This window comes from Puntigrus tetrazona, chromosome 3, assembly GCF_018831695.1.
Source record: "Puntigrus tetrazona isolate hp1 chromosome 3, ASM1883169v1, whole genome shotgun sequence".
In the NCBI taxonomy this organism is placed as follows: domain Eukaryota; kingdom Metazoa; phylum Chordata; class Actinopteri; order Cypriniformes; family Cyprinidae; genus Puntigrus; species Puntigrus tetrazona.
The window spans coordinates 1322853-1343352 of record NC_056701.1 but is presented as its reverse complement, the minus strand read 5'-3'; the positions used below and the strand labels follow the sequence as shown (position 1 = coordinate 1343352).

Here is a 20500-nt window from a genome sequence, read left to right as displayed (position 1 = left end):
TAACAAAGTCCGGGGAACGTGACAGTCTCACAGGATTTTACACAATGGCTTTTCCAAATCTTTAATCTTCTTTTTCAGATTTTCCACTTCTTCACTTGTCTCGTGTTTCAAGTGATGGTAAAGCTGGTTCAGTAATTCCTGATGTTTCCGATGTTCTTCCAGTATCTTCTGGAGCTCCTGAACGTGCTGCTCTTTTATCTCCCTGAAATCATTAAATTCTTCTGCCTGTTTCCTGGCTTCGTTTTCATGTTTCTTCTTGATGACTTTTATTTTCTCTTCGTATTCCTTTTTTATTTCATCTCGCTCCTTCTCTTCTTGTTCTTTTCTCCCCTTCTCCTCTATTTCTCTTCTCTTCATCTCTTCTTCTTGCTCTTGTTTCAGATCTTCAATCATTTTCTTCCATCGCTCTCTCTCTTCTTCTCGTCTCTTATCTTCTTCTCGTTTTCTTTTCTCCCACTCCTCTTTCCTCTCTTGCTCCAGCTGCTCATAATATCTTTTTGTTTCCATTTTCTTTTCTTCATATTCTCTCTCTTTCTCTTCTCTTTCTCTTTCTGTTTCTGTCTCTCCTCCTCTATCTTCTCTCTCTCTTGTTCTCTCTCTCTTTCAAACTTCTTTCTCATTTTCTCCAGTTCTCCTTGTTTTTCTCTCAGTTGCTCCTCGTGTTTCTCTTTTCTCTTTCTTTCTTCTTCCTCTCGTTCGCTCATCTGTCGTTTCTTTTCATCCTCCCATTCTCTCTGCTGTCGTTTAATTTCCTCCTTTCTGTCATTTTCTGCATCTTTTATTTTCCTCACCCATTCTTGTCTCTCCTTTTCTTCTTCTTCATTCCTCATTTTCTTCTCCAAATCTCTCTTTTTTATTTCCTCCTCTTGTTTAATCTTCAACTCTGTTATAATACGTTCTTGTTCACTTTTCAACTTTTCTCGCTCCTGTCTGTTTTTCTCTTCTCTCTTTCTATCTTCTTCTTCTCTTTCATTTTGAAGTTTTTCATGCTGCGATCTCTGGTTTTCAATCTCCTTCTTCATCTCTTCTATTTTGTTATGATATTCAGCTTTTTGCTGTTTTTCTTCTTCTGATTGTTTTCGTTTTTCGATCTCTCGTTTCTTCTGTTCAGCTTTTTCTTTCTCCTCAGACTCTTTTCTGAGTTTTTCCTCTTTTTCTTTGAACTGATTCTGCATTTTCATTTTCTCCTCATCTGCTCTTTGTTTCTCTTCCTCGAGCCTCTTCATCATGTTTTTCATTTCCATCTCATATTTGGCTTTTAACGCCTCATTTTGTGTCTGAATTTCTTTCTCTCTTTCATTCAGTATTTGCTCCATTCTCTTCTTAATGGACATCTCTGCCTCCTCAAACATGCTGTTAGTGAAGTATCGGCCCTCATTAGTGTTTTTCAGCTCTTCTATCATGTTTATCAGTTGAATCACTTGAGTTTTGTCTTGTTTTTCTCTGTTGTTGAAAGCCAGGAACCTGTTTCCACAATCTCTGATCAGTTTCTTGGCCTCAGCATTGTTTCCTCTCTCCACATACGCTTCTATGGATTCATTCTCGAGATCATCTCCTCTAGTGAAGAGTACGATGCTGAACTGAGCAGCTTTTGGACCAAAGATCTTCTTTATCAGATCCACAGTATCCGTTTCCACCTTTATAAATCTCCCCACGCTCAGCACGATGACAAACACGTGAGGTCCGGGGGACGACAATGAAACACATTTCACTATCTCTTCCACCGCTTGTTCATTTGACAGAGTCGTGTCGAAGAGTCCTGGCGTATCAACAACAGCTACCGATCGACCAGCAACTTCACCAACTCCTTTCTGGCAGTCGGTCGTCACTGAATCCATGTTCGCTTGACTCAAAAACTCGTTTCTTCCCAGAATAGTGTTTCCTGTTGCGCTCTTTCCATTTCCTGTTCTCCCGATCAACACAATCCTCAGACCCTTCTGATCATCTGAACATTCAGCACCTAGAAATAATGCATATACATTTATTAATATAATGCGGTTCTATTTTTGGAGTTTTTCACTTCATATCTCATTCATAATGTGATTACAATGGGATGAATTAAACATTACCTCATTTAAATAACGTGATAAAGCTCATAATTGTAGCAAAAGTGCTGCCAACTCACAGGCTAATTAGCATATTCATGATGTCAGAGCATGTATATATATATAAGCGTTCTTTACAGTTCCAAAGGATGTGTTACTTTTACCTTTATGAGCATTACTTTTACATTTATTTTTGAACTGAAAAAATAATATGTGACTGATGGCGTCGGCGCCTCCCCCTTCCGCAGAGCAAGCGTCTAAAGGCAGACACATTTTATGTAGCTCAAACATTCAAAGTAGCATTGCGATATGTTATATAATTATTAAGATTTTATTTTAGGCAAATTGTGATGATTTGTGAAGGCTAAATTAATTAACCTGCTTCTCCTGGGGGGGAAAAATAAAAAAATTCTGCTAAGTGCGTACCGTCGGAAGAAAGTGGACTGCATTTCTTTTGTTTTCTTGTGCATTTGCAACTTTTAATCACTGAGCGCAACGAGTTATTAAGCAAACTCTTCAAAGAGTTACATAAGCATAAAAAAACCATAATAAAAGTGCTCCACAAGGCCTCAATGTGTTTGCATAAGAAAAATATCCACATTTGAAACGTAATCTCTAGTTTAAAGTAACTGTCGTACACGCTTTCCCAAGAGAGTGGCGTTCAGCAGATGACGCTGGATTTAGCTTCAATGAAAAGTAAGGAACAACAAAACAAGAATTAGAAGAAGCATGTTCTCACCAGAGCTTAAACCATCAACCGCTGAAAAATCAACCACTTTCTTGTGATTGCTGAGTACAACAGTTTTTGGAAGCTAGATATTGGAAGCAATATTGATTTTTTTTCTTACATAAACATATATGAAAGAAGAAAATCACTTACACCTTCAATGGCTCGAGGGTGAGTAAATCATGTGGTATGTTGGAGCAGACACACCACGATTGCTGCAAGATCGTGATTTTTACATTCTGATGAAGAAAACACTCACCTTCCAAACATATTTTTTGCTTTAATGCTTTGATTTCGTTCTCCATCCTCTTCAGTTCTTCTTTATATTTCTCTTCTGTTTCACGTCTGGCTCTATTTTCTTGCGCTTTCATGTACATCTGAAGCGAATATGGTTCGGTCTTCATGTTCTCTATACAATCCAGTAGCTGAGACAGCACCTGTTTTGAGTTTTCGTGATCTTTTAAACCCATCACACAGTACTGACCCCCACAGTGACCGATTAACCTCTGAGTTTCCGGGCTGTGTTTTATAAAGTCTGTCACTGGCCTGTTAACACTGCCGTCATTGGTAAACATTACTATTAAGTGCTCTCTGGAGTAAAAGTTCTTCTGGATCGCCTCCACCTCGGCTTTGACTTCATCCGTCACTGGACCAACAGGAATAACGAGGAGGAAAACGTGAACCCCAGGATCACAGAGAGACACGCAGCGGAGAGCCTGAGGCGTCACTTCCTCCTCGGAGAGCCGACTGAGAGCTGGGAGCTCCACCACCGTGATCGGACGTCTGTCAATCGTCTCCTCTTTCTTCACGCACTCTTCGCTCATCTCTCTCGGCGACAGTTTCTGAATTTTGCCTCGTAGAAGTTTAGACACCGAGACTTTGGGCGCCGGATCACTTCCACACACCACCAGATTCAGCTTCTGCTTCCTGGAGAAATTAGCTGGCACTGAAAAATACATTAAGGATTTTAGACTTCACTTAAAAACAACCGCATTTTAGAATATGGAAAAATAAACATGGGTGTAAAACGTTTGCGGTAGTTTCATCAACTTACAGCTCGAACGAATCCACTTATTTATGTTAGCTGTAAAAAATAAGCAAAAAAAACATTAAATATGGATGTTTGACAATATGGAGATTAGGTAAGCATTCCTGTTATTTGGTCGAAAGCATTATTATATATAATTGTTTCTTAATTGATTCTCAAGTGTTTGTTCCTATTACTAAATTCTACATTAAAGTAATAGTTCATCCAAAAATGAAAACTGTGTCAATGTGTACTCACCCTTCAATTAGTTCCAACCCTGTATTAATTTCTCTCTGGTGAACCCAAAGGAAAATATTTGTGACCAGGCTGTTTTGGGTCACCATTGACTTCTGTAGTATTTTTTTCTCACTATGGAAGTCAATGGTGACCCAAAATCCATACAGGTTTGGAACTACTTTGGAATTTTCATTTTTAAGTGAACTATTACTTTATTTCTCAGAAATAGGATTTCACTAAACTTGTTTTTTTATTATAAACATGTACATTTTATCCAATGAGAATGATTCTCAATGCATGTTTTCATACATTTATTTTGCCTGCTGGTAAATTTCCAGGGCACCAACTGCATGTAAATCGTCTCTTGACATGCTTTGTTGACAAGCCCTTTTTATATTATTTCTATATCACTATTCGATACTGTTCAGATACAATCTGTGTTGTTGAAAGCACTATATAAATAAAAGTGATTGATTGATGGATTTCTCTAACATTCACAAGTATAGGAGTAAACTGTCTCTGTATTGCTATAGTCTTTGGAGAAGATATAGGGTTAAGATCTGAGACAGCGGAGATAGCCAGCAAAACGAAGGTAAATTAAGGAATTATAATTACTTATTTAATCTATAAATTAATGTTATTGCAAACGTCATTGCTATTTGTTCATCGTTGTGCCATTGTTTTATTTATAAGAGCGACATAGTGACGAAACGCACTCTGTTTGTCCTTTAAGGGCTACAGTACAAACTATGTAGGGGACTGGAACATAACGGTTTATTGTGTGAGCTGTTGCATATATTATATTGCATTTCTATCAACCTAAAGATCCTCCTAAATATTACACAATGTACCTTTGAGAAATTTCTTAACTTGCCTTAATACCTAAGTTTCACGAATTCTCAGCAATTAAGGCCAAAATGGCACTTCGAAAAGCCTTATAAATGTGTGCCCCGTGTTTTTAGGTGTGACCTTCAGGCCTTACTCTAACTTACTCAGACCTCCTTCGCTTCCCTTGCTCTGTTTAGGTTTTCCGTCATCTTTGTAGGAGGAACGCTCTTCGTGTTTCTCCTCTGACCTGCCTGGATCGTCAAACCCGCTCTGCTCCTCATCCGTCGACGTTGCTTTGACATCTTCATAGATCTCACATGTGAGAAATTCCTCGTGGCTTTCCCCGAGTATCTCATCAACCCTCTTGCAAACTTCAGATTGCCATTCGGGCTTTGGTTTTCAAACTCCAGATGCCGTCCCCCGCACTCCTTTATTAGCCGACTGGCGGCCGCATGCTTCGAGGTGTCCGTGTCTTCATCGGTCGTGAGAACGATGGTGCGTTTAATCGCTTCTTCGCTGAACTTGCTGAGCACGTGTTTCACTCTGGTGGCGTCCTCCTCGGTGAAGTCTCTGTACTGCAGTGCGATCATGAAGGCGTGAGGGCCCGGGTCGGACAGAGACACACACTCCTTCACTGTCTGCGTGATCTGGTGGTCGGAGATGTTCGGATCCAGCAGGTGAAGAGTGTTGATGACCGTGACGTGTCTGTCCCTCACCGTTCCTCCGATCATGGTCAGGTTGTGCTGTAGGATAGGCACGCCGCTCTCACGCACGCCTACTCCCAGGATAGAGTTTCTGACTCGCGGCCGTTGTGCGATACACTCTTTCCCAAAAGAATAATCCTCTGATCACGCACTGAAATAAACAAGAACACATGCATATATTAAAAAAAACATTCGGGTTTTATTTGGGGAACGATGAAAGGCATTTAGCATCTTCTTTAACCAGAAAGAGGAGCAATCCAAAATATCTGGAAAATAAACACACTTCTGGAGTTGTAATATAGCTACAAATATCTTTACTTTGACTTCTTCGCCTCTCTGAAAATGAAATCAGATGTGATTGAAGCTTCATTACTATCAAGACTGACTGGATTTAATAAATGTGTTCAGAACAGATAAGGGTTTTATTCAAAGACAGAATATTGGGTCTATATTGGAAAAAATGCTTATTCGGTAACTATGAAGGACATAATGCAGGATATTAATATTACTACATTAACTAATATAACTATAATATACTATATAAATATGCTATAATATACTATATAAACTTCACTAATTATTAGATCAAATTAGATTAGATTAAACTTCACTAATTATTAGATCCCAAGATGGCGCCGTTGAGTTCGGCTGCCGTCACGACTGCTCCTGCAAAACTTTTTGTTTTTCTTTTAATTGTTAGTATTTTGGATAGTCTGCGCGGTTTTCTTTATATAAGATGGCTGTTACTACATACGACCAAGCCACTCTTATATCTATTGGTGTACAATGCACCCAACTTTCGCCGGTTTTTAAACCCGGACCCATGTTGGCCGAGCGAGATCCTGTCAAAGACAAAAGGACGCGACCCGGACCGGCGCCCACGAGTGAAACGAGCGGCGTCAGGAACAGGTTGAGGGCACGCGCACACCGCGCTCCCCTACCTAGTGTCCTGTTAGCCAACGTCCAGTCTCTGGAAAACAAGCTCGATGACCTCAGGGCAAGGATCAAGTTCCAGAGAGACATTCGGGACTGCAACCTCCTCTGGTTCACAGAGACATGGCTGAACCCAGCGGTACCGGACCACGCCATACAACCGGCCGAGTTTTTCTCTGTTTACCGTATGGACAGAACAATGGAGTCGGGGAAGACACGGGGAGGTGGAGTGTGTCTGATGGTGAACAACCGCTGGTGCGACAGTGCGAGCGTTGTTCCTCTCTCACGCTCCTGCACACCAAACCTGGAACTTCTGACCATCAAATGTCGCCCTTTCTATCTTCCACGGGAATTCAGCTCGGTCATAGTCAGTGCCATTTACATTCCACCTCAAGCGGACACGGACACTGCAATATGGGATTTACACGACCACCTCACAACACACCAGTCACAGCACCGGGGCCGCACTCATTGTGCTGGGGATTTTAACAGTGCAAACCTCAAGCGCGCACTGCCGAACTTTCACCAGCACATCACCTGCCCCACCAGGGGCGAAAGGACACTGGATCACTGCTACACACCCTTCAGAGACAGCTACCAGGTAAAATCATGCCCGCTGTTTGGTAAATCAGACCATGCCGCCATTTTCCTCGTACCTGTTTACAAACAGAGGCTGAAACAGGAAGCCCCGGTACAGAGGGAGGTGTCACGCTGGACTGACCATTCGGTGGCCGCTCTGCAGGACGCTTTGGATGACGCAGACTGGGCCATGTTCAGGTGTAGCTCCGAGGACACCAACGTGTTCACGGAAGCAGTGGTGGGAATCATCAGGAAACTAGCAGATGACACGGTAGAGAAAACCGTCATCAGGACGTTTCCCAACCAGAACCCGTGGGTAGACAAAACTATCCGTGACTCTCTGAGATCCCGCTCCGCAGCCTATAACACGGGGATAGTCACCGGGGATATGACCGAATACAAGGCTGCGCGCGCAGCAGCGTGCGCGAAAAGTGTTAAGGAGGCAAAGAGGCGCTACGGGAGGAAACTAGAGTGACAGTTTCAACACAGTGACTCTAGGAGCCTGTGGCAGGGACTGAGAAACATCACGGACTATAAAACGAGAGCGCGGATGCTTCTCTGGCAGACGAGCTAAATAACTGCTGTACTCGCTGTACACACATGTACACACATGACTATGTGGCCACTACAAACTCCACCACCATCATTAAATTTGCTGACGACACTGTCGTGGTTGGCCTGATCTCCAACAACGATGGCCTACCTTCAGGAGATCAACAACCTGGAGAGATGGTGTCAGGAGAACAATCTGCTCCTGAACGTCAGCAAAACAAAGGAGTTAATAGTGGACTTCAGCACGGCAGGTGCGCTCTTACCATCCCATCATGATCGACGGGACCCCAGTGGAGAGAGGACAGTTTTTGGTACCTGGGTGTTCACATCACGCAGGACCTGTCTTGGTCCTGTCACATCAACACCCTGGTGAAGAAGGCCCGGCAGCGTCTATACCATCTGAGGCGCTTAAGGGACTTCAGACTCCCATCTCAGGTGCTCAGGAACTTTTACACCTGCACCATCGAGAGTGTCCTGACGGGAAACATCACCTCCTGGTTCAGGAACAGCACCATGCAGGACAGGCGAGCTCTTCAGAAGGTGGTGCGGTCAGCTGAGCTCCCTGTGCTGCAGCACATCTACAACAAGCGGTGCTGTACCAGGGCCAGGAAGATCGTGGAAGACCTCAGCCATCCCAACAATGGACTCTTTTCTCTGCTGCGTTCAGGAAAGCGCTTTCGTTCCCTGAAGGCAAACACAGAGAGAATGAGGAGGAGCTTCTTGCCGCAGGCCATTCGGTGTCTGATCCAGAGAACACCCAGTACCTAATCACCGGGATTCCCATGTTTAGCCTCTCTTTCCCAGATACTCGCCAGTTACTTTTGGACAATTGCACTAGTCACTTTGCACTGGACATTCGCACAGCCACTTTACACTTTACACTTTATATCTTATACTTATATTTTATATTCTATACTTTATTTTATTTTTTATACTTTACTTTGCAGACTTCTTTTTATACATATTTTTATATTTTATATTTATATATATATTTAAATTTTGTTTTCTATTTTGATGCTGGACGGTTGTAAAGAACATTTCACTGCATGTCGTACCATGTATGTATGTGTATGTGACAAATAAAATTTGAATTTGAATTTGAATTATTAACTAATATGGAAACAAGATTGATAAAACAGTAAATAATAGTGAATGTAGAGGTCATTTTTAATGAATGACATTATATTTATTAAGGACTACGGCCAAATATAAAGAATTAATAATTAAGTAATAATTAAGTAAACAACTGCATTTTTGCATTTACGCCTAATTGCATTACGTCTCCTTTATTCTTGTCACAGGAATGTAAAACCTGTAATAGTGAGATGTCTGGTAATAAGTACAAAAACACCTCTTTCTCATATTTCAGACGCATTAATACTGTGATTAGTAATTAATTGAGCATCCTTGGTAAGTGTTCTTGAAGAAACTACTCTCCTTGATTATATACTGGTTACCTCAGAAGTTTATCAGTGACAAAGTCATGATCCTAAAATCCAAAATATTTACTTATTAGTTTGTTTGATCATAGTAGTAATTGTGATTGCAACGTACCACCTTCATTCCTTCATTGCTTAACTTTGCAAGTCTTGAACATCTTAACCTTTGGTGGATGTGACATACACTTGGAAGTCAGGAACATTAACGTTCATCATCAGTTTCCGTTAAATTTCTTCGTGTAAAAACGGCCAAACTAAACGTTTACTAGGCCGACTTTTAAAACCAGACGCATCTGAATAAAGTAGTAAATGAATGCGCTCTTAAAAGCGGTTGGTAACCGTAAAAAACGCACCCCTGTCTTCCGCGCGCTGCGTCGCACCACGGCCGATGATTTCATCCACTTTTCGGAGTATCTGAGAGCGCGGCGTGCTTTGAAGCCCGAGGAGTCCTCCGCCGCATTCCGCGGATATCTGCTGAACGCGTTCGTTCCCGCCGCGCGCCGCCTCGTCGGTCGTCACGATCACCGCGCGCTCCGCCGCCTGCTCCCCGAAGCAGTGCAGCACCGAGCTCAGCGTGTCTCGGTTCTTCTCGGTGAAGTCGCGGTGCTGCAGCACCAGTATGATGGCGTGCGGCTCCGGGGCGGTCAGCTTGGACACGTGGTGTGCTATCGTCTGTAGTCCGAGTCCCGGGGAGAGCAGGTTGCTCGAGATGACCACCGTGAGCTTCCTGTCCTCCACCGATCCGCTCAGCGTCTCCACGTCGGGCTGCGGGCTTCTCTTTCCAAACGCGTCCTTGTTTAAGATCAGGTTTCCCACTTTGGCGTTTTCTGAAGCGTTCTTGCCCACCAGAACAATCCTCAGGTCGCTCACTGAAACACACAACAGAGAATCAAACCAACCGAGAACCGTTTATTGATTACTTATAATTAAAAGCACGCGCGTGAAGTCTGGTTTGATCAGCTGTGGCTGACCACATTTATCACATACAATGCAAGCTATTAACTAATTTCATTGAGTTATTAGTTAGTTGTGCTTACTGTTCGGCGGCTACAGTGTGGGCTTTGGTCTCCCTTGGTTTCTATAAAATAAATGGACAAACAAACAAACAAACAGGCAGTTATTAATACCTGCGTTATTATAAGAGCAAGTAAACAAGACCGAGGAGAACGCGCGCATCTCGAAGTCTGACACGTGATCTGTTAAAAGTTGACTTGCATTTAAACAAAATCAAGTGAAGGTGCAATACTGAAAGATTGAATAGTTTTGAGACAGCAAAGCAAAATATTATACATTTTATAGTTTGAATACTTTAATTAATTTGCCGTTATGGTGTAATCGAGCAGTTTTATAGGCGCTTTAGGGAGCTGTAGGGAGCAGGTTGCCAGGTATTTTTCCGATTCTTTTAGCAAAACAGCTTCATCCGTTTGACAGCACACACTGAAGGCTCTCCACCGACTGAAGAACAAGCTGAGAGTATTGTTTTGTGTTTGTGCTGTTTCTCCGTTCGTTTGTTCTGTTTGCGGGTGTTTTCTTTAGGTTTGTGTTGACGTGTAGAGACAGGATTTATAAGAAGAGATGAACATCTGGCAAGACACCCGAGATAAAGGAAATAAATCATGCGTGTTCCTTTAAAATAAAGTTAGATCAAACGGCCTTGTGAGTCACTTCGAGGAGCCTAATATTACTTTGTAAGAGAAGCCTGGTTTTTGTTATTGATCAGAAGGTGCTCATATTTTGTTTGTTTTTTTTTAGGCTGAAGATGAAATCCTAGAACCTCCTCTGGTTGGACATCACTTTTTTAAAAGGGGCCAGATTCGATGATTTGGACAGACCACTCTCTCACACACACACACACACACACACACACACACACACACACACACACACACACACACACACACACACACACACACACACACACACACACACACACACACACACACACACACACACACACACACACACACACACACTCACACACACACACACACACACACACACACACACACACACCACACACACACACACACACACACAAACACACACTCACACACACACACACACTCACACACACACTCACACACACACACACTCACTCACACACACACTCTCACACACTCACACACACACACACACAAACACACACGTCTCTGTGTTATTGTGCACTGCCTGAAATAACTTTTTTTTCCCACATCAGTCTATTCTCCATACACCATAAAGATGAAGCAAAAAGGCAGGAATTTAACATCTATTCAAATTTATTAAAAATGTAAACTTCAGATGATTCCGTTGCACGAGGAAACTATTCATCCCCGAAATGTAGCTCAGGAGCATTCACATCAGGAGAAGGGCAGCTCTGACAAGAAGGGAATGATTTGGAAAGTCGAAGGCATGTAAATGTATTTCCTTGCAGGTCGTGTGTAAGAGGACGGAAGCTTGAGTCTTTAATAATTACTATGACATACAGAATGCCTTATTTAGAGTGAACAGAAATGCACAAAACTATTAAATGTCTGTATTTCATGAAATGCACGAATAGCACTTCAGCATAGAGTCCTGTTCACACATTTTCGATGGAAAGAAATGCTACCACAAAAAAAGTGTTCGCACGGTGTTTCTCCCGCCTTTGAATAAATAATAACAATAAGTTAAATGATCACGGTCCTGTGCTTTGTGTCCACTGTGTCTCTCAGATCTGTCACTGCTACATCTGATCACGGTTTAGTGCCGTCTCCTTGTGTCCAGGACGTGATCTGCACGTGAGCGCGCGCCCGTAGTTACTGATTATACCGTTACCCAATCAGAAGAAGAGAAATCCTCCAGAAGTTCTCCAGAGGCACCTCGGTCTCTCTCAGCATCTCCCGCCTGACCTCTGCTCGACTAATCACATGCCACGCGCTTCTAGATTCAGTCTCCTCGGGCTCCCGTGAGATCACGCGAGGACTGAGCGGAAATCGCGCGCGCAGTTATACTGTAGTCAACTAGACAGGGTTTTTAAATAAAACTATCGGTTTGCCGTACAGGGTGGTACTCACGCAGATTCTGCGCCATCTCTGCTCTCCAGGTGTCCAAATCAGAGAAGAAATCTGATTCTGAAGGAGATCTGAAGGAAACGGTCGAGGAGGGGATGGAGGCAAAGGCCAGTCGTTTAATAAGAGCTCGACACACACCACAGCAACACAACACGTTATATCAGCACTGCGGCCATCTGAAATCACGAAGAGAGCCTCGTTTTAAGACGGCCGTCGAACTACTTCCATTCTCATCAGAGCGTCCATCTTCTCACCGGAACACGGGCCGCTCTCCCGAAACGAAAGTAAACGGCGCAGAAACGAAAGCCACCACAAGAGGAAGCAGTCCCGACCAGAAGAGACAGAACATACAGGTGCACCTAAAAACACACACTTTATTTGTTTCAGTCAAAGCGCGAGACTTCAGCGCGCGCTTTCAGCCCTTGCTTCTCCCGATTGGGAGGACTTTGATTAACCTCCACAGATCAGAACACGGGGACATGCCAGTCAGATCATTAAATCGTCGTCGTGCATTTTTTGCAATTTTACACCTAATGGTGTGCAACGATTACATTTCACAAAACTCAAAGTGCACGTCAAAAGCTGTCGGTATTTTCTCGCCTTGCTTTCAGTGACCTTTTCGCAAAATAGGGCCCTTATTCATCGTCTGGTGTCGTTTACAGCCTTTTATAGCTGCTCTGAATCTGTCATTTTAACCTTGGATCCATTCAAGCTTAATTTCCCGTAACGTTTTCATCCAAACCTTTTTTTTTGGCTGAAGAAAGAAATACTTAAACATCTGTGATGACATGAGGGCGAGTAAATGATCAGGGACTTTCAGACAGAAACAGCTGGGTTTAGTCGATTAAAAGAAATCATCCATTGCTGGTAAAAGTTATTTCTGCATTCAAAAGGGTGCAATAAAATTTTTTAAAGTGTGAAGTTTTTTTTTTTTTTTTAATAAGCACCTTTTGCTCACCAAGCCTGCATTTATTAGATCCAAAATACAGCAAAAGCAAAAATATTGTGAAATATTTTTACTATTTAAAAAAAAAAAACTTTAAATATATTTGGTTTGCATAATATGTTATGCGTACGTTTATTGTGTATAAATACACACACATACAGTATATATTTAAAAAACGTTTACATTTGTATATGTATAATCATAATTTATAATGCGAGTAAACATATTTCATATATAAACCACCATTTTTTCTTTAAATATATACATGCATGTTTGTGTATTTATATATACATTAAAAAATATACAGAGCACACATACATATATCATGTTAACAACTTTTTGTGTGTGGTTTGGGACAGAAATGATATTTCAAAGAAATAGCAAGGACACCTGAAAGAGTCAGCTGGAGTAAGGATGCTGAAAATCAGCGCCAAAGACACAGGAGTACATTACATTTGAAAATATATCCAGGAACATTTTTCGCTATTTGTCTACAAACTATGAAGAATAAAACAGATTAAACGAAAGCCAGGTTATCTGAGGAAGCTTCACGCAGCTGCTTTCAAACATCCGTGTCTCATTTACTCCAGAAAAAACATTCAAGGCTGAAAAGAAGAAGAAACAGCGCTATTTACTACGGTAAAGTTCTCCATCCGGAGTGAAGATGTTTAAGGCATTCGCTTTATCATCGAGATGCTTCGTGTACATGATTCCTAACGTGACCCTGACATACAGCCATCGTTCCCCATCCCCTACAGCCGATGACCCCTCAGTAGTGAGCTCTACGCTCTCCACGGAGCTCCAGGGACCTTCAAACCAAACCATATTTCTGAAGAGTATCTGACGCAAACAGTTGATTTTAAACGCGCAGAAAAAGCAGCGAGGGCCCGTGTTTAGCTGCATACTAAACATTATAACGAGAGCCACACGGAGTTGGTTTTAAGTGCATTTCTTAAAATGATGAACGTTGGTGAGCCTCAGGCCTATTAACTAAAAGCACTGGGTGTTTTGATGCCGACTAGAGTGTGATACTAATACGTTCTGCTAATGTTCTCCTTAAAGCCACGTTAAATGTCCTGAACGCCTAGTTTTGAAAGAGAGATGCGGGAGATTCCGTTCCATCGCCGCGGCAACCCTGGGAACGCTACTTTGGAACACTCCGGGAACGTTCCGATCGGAAAAAGCTTCCGAGTTACATGAGAAGAAACATTACTGGAGGAGCGTTCCAGAACGTTCTCACGCTTCTGTTTGATTTAAAGTGAACTGGAGGTTGAGTTCTGGGCTTCCAGTCAGAGGAGAACTGACCCCAACTGAGTCTGGTTTTTTTCTCCATTCTGTATGGATGGGGTTTTGGTTCCTCTGTCTTGCTTTGTTGGGGACACTTAACTTCTAGTGACTATCAGTGAATTGATTACAGAGAGCGTCTCTGCATTTAATAACAAACTGTTCACTCTTGTCATTATACATCCCTGTCATTATATTCTTCTGCTTTATACTGTTCAGTGCTTTGATACAACCTGTGTTGTTAAAAGTGCTTTATAAATAAAAATGATTGATTGATTGATTGATTTGTGGTGGCTTTATTTAAAAGGTTTGAGAAGCGCTGGATAAACCGCACTCTGCCTGGAAGCGCCCATGCTGCCTAAACGTGCTGTCTATGTAGGGCTCGCGGCGCTTGTGAGCGAGCGGGCGTCAGAACTCGTCGTCGGAGCTGAGCAGCAGGGTTTTCTCGTTGCTGCAGCTGTTGGAGCGGCTCAGCGGCTCCGAGCGGCTCTGCTGGGTGTACTGCTGGTACGCCGGAGAGAAGTTATGGATGGCGTCCTGCAGCATGTCGCCCGGATTCATCGTCTCCTTCAGACTGCTGGAGATGCTCATGGGAGCACAGCGACCTGAAACAAACAGCACAACAGTTCCCTATTCACACAGGAAGTCTGTGAGGGGGGGGATCGAAGGAAGACCTGGCAACAGCCTGAGAAAACCATCTACACAAATCTGAACATGAATGAATTAAAATATATTGACTTCCAAGGTGGCTCAACAATATGTACAATGCTACAGAAAAATAAACTCTTAAATATGTAGTTTGGAAGAGATTATTTGTAGAAAAAATGTTACGTATGTATTCATATATTTCAGTAATAATTATATATATAAAAAAAAAAAAAAAAATATATATATATATATATATATATATATATATATATATATATATATATATATGTAGTTTTTATAAAAATATTATTGTTTTTTACTAGAGTATTTACACCTGCAACAACTAGAACTGGATAATAGTAGTAGTAATAATATTAATAATTGCATTCACATTTGATAAAAATGTAAAAAAATCCTCAAAATATTAAAATTTTATTGTAAAAAAAAAAATTTTAATTTAAAATGACACGCAAGGTTCCCTTACAGACACACAGAATGTGTTTTAAAGTGAATCATGCATTTAATGAAGGCTTAAAACTTACCGTACTGGCCATAGATGGGAACACAACCTGAGAGAGACAGAGATGGACAGAGAATACACAGACAAGATGACCGCCGTGAAATTAACAGATGAGAACGAAACACAAACCCAGGAAAGAGAGATGACGCGATAGAGAGGAAGGAACAGAGAAAGACCTTCAGACTTCACCGAAATAAGTCTCGGAGCACCTGGCAACCGTGAAACAGAAATACAGCCCAAGGACCGTTACCCTGAACGTCCAGTCTCTTGTCCATGTAGACCTTGTAGGTGAACGCGTGTCTGAGCGCCAGAGCGGCGAAGAACATCTCGATGCAGATGATGAAGTTCTGGTAACCGGCGGCAACAGTCCCTTCCCCCACGCTGACGTCAGGAGAGCTGACTCGGGCGAACGCGCCGCATTTCTCCAGGATCGCCAGCAGCATCCCTACAGCATTCAGAAGCGTCCAATCAGATTCAGACAGCTATAACAATCATGCTTTTTCTCTCTTTCCTTTTAAAATGTATAAACAGAACAGCTGCGGTTTGAGATCGAACGATTATATTCGTTAACAACATGCTAGTCAATAACAATTGTTATATCGACGTATTTTTTCCTTTTTAAGTGTTGTTTTGGTTGGAATTCTGGAATCTGAGGATATAAACATAACATTTCCCGAACGTAGTTCTTCATATCGCTAATCACAAATGACATTTTGGTATATTTACCACAGGAAATGATCTTCATGGAACCTGATCTGCTCTTAACATCCTAATGATGTTTGGCATAAAAGGTCGCTTTAGAAACAATCCTCCTGTAATGAGCATATCCTCAGACACACGTACGATCTTCTCCATCGGAGAGCGATGAAGACTCACCCTGCCAGAAGGAGAGGAAGATGACGGATTTGACCATGAGGAACTTCAGCATGGGGCCGTACGGCTCCAGAAGATCCCGGGTGGCGAAGTAGAAGAGGAAGAGAGCGTAGAGAGAGAGACTGACCGAGACGTTATAGATGATGGTCACATATAAATAACCACTGGCCGCACTGAAACAGAGACAGAGACGAGGTTCACTACCGGTGTGTGTGTGAGAGAGTGTGTGTGTGTGTGTGTGTGAGTGTGTCTCTGTGTGTGTGTGTGTGTCTGTCTGTGTGTGTGTGTGTGTGAGTGTGTGTGTCTGTGTGTGTGAGTGTGTGTGTCTCTGTCTGTGTGTGTGTGTGTGTGTGAGAGTGTGTCTCTGTGTGTGTGTGTGTGTGTGTCTGTGTGTGTGTGTGTGTGTGAGTGTGTGTGTCTGTGTGTGTGTGAGTGTGTGAGTGTGTGTGTCTGTATGTGTGTGTGTGTGTCTGTGTGTGAGAGTGTGTGTGTGTGTGTGTGTGAGTGTCTCTGTCTCTGTGTGTGTGAGAGAGTGTGTGTATGAGTGTGTGTGTGTGATGAACAGACACACTTGAAGTCTCCGTCTCTGTATTTCCCGAAGGCCTGTAGGATGACGGTGATCACGGCCATCAGAGGTTTCACCACACAGAACTGCAGCGTCGCCTGAAACACACGAAACAATCCTTCATATCAGAAACAGCTTCATTTTATAGTAGCAGTAAGCTGATATTTACAAAAAAAGAGAGACCTTTTGCAAAACTAAGAAAAAAATAAAATTATATATAATAATATATATATATATATATATATATATATATATATATATATATAAATAAATCAACAATAATAATTATTCTCATCTTTCTCAAAGAAATATTCAAATTAAGAAGCTGATATTGAAGATATTAAAAGCTTCAACTCACGATATTTTATAAAACATGTCTAAAGATTTTGCACACAAATATTAACTAATACTATTATTGTGCATTTTGAAGATCAGTCCTTAAACTAGACATTCACTTGCAAAAATAAAATGTAATGTAAAAAAACCTAAAAATATTTCTAATGCCTTTATAATTACTGTAAAATTCTGCATGCAATATATGCACACACTTCCTTTTTACTTTTTTTACTTTTTTACAAATTACGTTTTATACATATATATATATATATATATATATATATATATATATATATATATTATATTATATTATATTATTATTATTGTTTAGCAGTTTGAATTATTAACAACCACTTTGTATATGCAATAAAACTACTCTTTATGAGTGTGTGTGTGTGTGTGTGTGTGTGTGAATGTGTGTGTGTGTGTGTGTGAATGTGTGTGTGTGTGTGTGTGTGTGTGTATGTGTGTGTGTCTGTCTGTGAGTGTGTGTATGTGTGAGTGTGTGTGTGTGTCTGTGTGAGTGTGTGTGAGTGTGTGTCTGTGTGAAGTACCTGTTTGCAGAAGCGCAGAAAGCCAATGGAGTACGTTCTGCCCCACAGACAACAAGTGCCGTAAACACAACTGGACCTGAGTGAACACACACACACACACACACACACACACACACACCTCAGATCGGCCGGTTTAACACGTGACGGAGAAACAGAGCGGAGCAGTGAACGCTGAACTCACTGGATGGGTTTTCCTCTGATCTCGGCCATGATGGCGCTCTCTCCTCCCAGATACTCGTAACACAAGCTCAAGAAGTTATAGATGACGAACGCTGCGGAAACATCACACTCGTTCACAACACTACACACCTGAGGACCTCAGTGAACGAAACATCTGAGACGCAGTTCCTCAAACCCGACTCTTAAAGACACATCCTCACCTCATTCACTACAAACCACACTTTCTGCTGGAATTAGTTAGTTAGTTAGGGGCGATGTTTAGTATTTTAACGATCGCGAGCAGCAAAAAACGAACGTTTTTCCAGCGCGTTCAACAAAGCCATTCGTATCAGATACATTTTAGACAAAACATTGGCCTTCTTCTGTTTTGCCAAAGATAGCTGTATAAATCGGAGATGAATCCGCTTTTAATCGAGTTAGTTGAGTGAATCATTCAATGATTGCATAAAAATCCCTCATTAAGAAACATATGGCTCCCTACTGGGGGTCCGAGAGTCATATTTAGTTATGACACACTTAGGTTTACCGTTATCAAAATTACAGCAAAACTGTATTTCTTGTGTCGCACACCCCCTAGTTACCGTTTCTAAGTGGAAGCGTGGTACACTATCTACAGTAAAAGAGCGACTGGGTAGACATCGCTGACGCTACGGCGGAAAACACAACATTAACATCGATATCGACGCGCGTGGTAATGCGATGAAAGGAATCGCGATCCAGGTGAAGGTGCAGGCGTCGTCTGACCTTCGTAGCAGTCGCGGACGGTGTCGGTTAGTAACGTAGTACTCCTCGTTAGTGAAGAACAGCAGGCTGAGCCACGAGTCGAAGGCGTAGATGGGGACGATGAAGAGGATGCGCACGATGTGCCGCTGCTCGTTGGGAGTGTTGTAGTAGCGCAAGTGCATGTAGATCTGAGACGAACAGACGACAGGATATTAATACCTTCTTATCACGCTATATTGATGCAGCATGTTTTGGAACAGAACTTTCTGTGTGTTTTGTCAAACGCCTGAATAGAAGCATGTCTGTGTGTCAGTGTGTGTGTGTGTGTGTGTGTGCGCATGTGTGTATATGTGTGTGTGTATATGTGTGTGTGTGTGTGTATATGTGTGTGTGCAGTGCATGTGTGTATATGTGCGTGTGTGTGTGTGTATGCGTGCATGTGTGTATATGTGCGTGTGTGCGTGCATGTGTGTATATGTGCGTGTGTGTATATGTGTGTGTGTGTGTGTGTGTGTGTGTGTGTGTGTGTACGTGCGTGCTTTACAGGTTCATACAAGCTGAACTATCACACTCAGTTCTGAATGCAGTTGCTATGCAACCACCTCTGCTCTCTGATGTCATGCCACCTGTTGCCCGAGCAACCGCTGGTCATTATATGTCAGCAGAACCTCTATGAGATATATTATGTAATCAATATTGCGGTATATAAAAACTGCGTGGAATTTTCACGTTTAAATTTAAAAAGAATGAAGCAGAGCCTGGCCGAGCCCAGTGCATTATGGGTGTTGAGAAGTCTTACAAGCGAGCGCCACGGCTAATTTTCCTTGCTTTATTACGCTTTAATACATAAAGAGTATGATGTAATTAAACTATATAAGCAGTTTCTCGGGTGCATGGAACACGTTTCTGAATATAAATGAGCGTGGCACCTGTTGGCAGGTGAGCAGCAGAGCCGTCCAGGTGAAGATCCGGAGAGATGGTTTGAGCGCGGGGTCATGAGGAAGATGGGCGTCTCGGGGCCACGCCGGCGTCTCCACGACCCGTTGTGACCCCAGGCCACCGCACCGCGACCCGGGCCCCGGCGCCATGCCAACCAGAGAGCCGTTCCCGAGCGCTCGGATACGAACACGCCCCTCCTCCACAGCAGAGCCATCTGCGGACGAGAGCCAATCAGAACACGCCAGGGGGAGGAGCTAATGCTACAAACAAACGGCCTGAATGGACCCTTTTCACAAAGCGGTGATGAAACTATCCTTTCCTAGTGTATTATCTTTGTAACGCAGCGTCTCTGGGAGAGGAATGAACAAGCAGAGATCTTCCTTCTGCAGTCGTGATGCATGATGTGATTCATGACTCTCTTACAGGAAGCGGATGGTCTCAGTGTTGCCATGTCAACCCAGACGTCTGGAACGGCAGCATCACATCTCACAGTGTCCTCGAGTGAACGCCGCTATTTTAAAGAGAACTGTCACTTTAAATGACCACAATGAGGCGATGTTATCAAAACAACTTATATATTATTATCAGACACGTACAAAAACGACTAATATTGTACGCAGTGTTTTATACGATGATATTTATAAGGTACACAACGTACCACCGCAAAGTGATAAATATATATATATATATATACTATATACTGTGGCATCATTAGTAAAAAAACATATGCATCAAAAATACGTCTTAATGTTATTTTTATCGCAGCATGACAATCATCACGTCTGAAAATATTAACATTTTTTAAGATGCAACGCCTCTTTCCGTCGCA

The 20500-nt window shown here is 42.2% G+C and overlaps 2 pseudogenes; both read right to left on the bottom strand.

Moving 5' to 3' along the window:
• Positions 1 to 238: 238 nt before the first annotated feature.
• Positions 239 to 9980, bottom strand: LOC122332720 (annotated as a pseudogene).
• Positions 9981 to 14613: 4633 nt separating this feature from the next.
• On the bottom strand, positions 14614 to 19744 carry LOC122330536 (annotated as a pseudogene).
• Between the last annotated feature and the right edge of the window lie 756 nt (positions 19745 to 20500).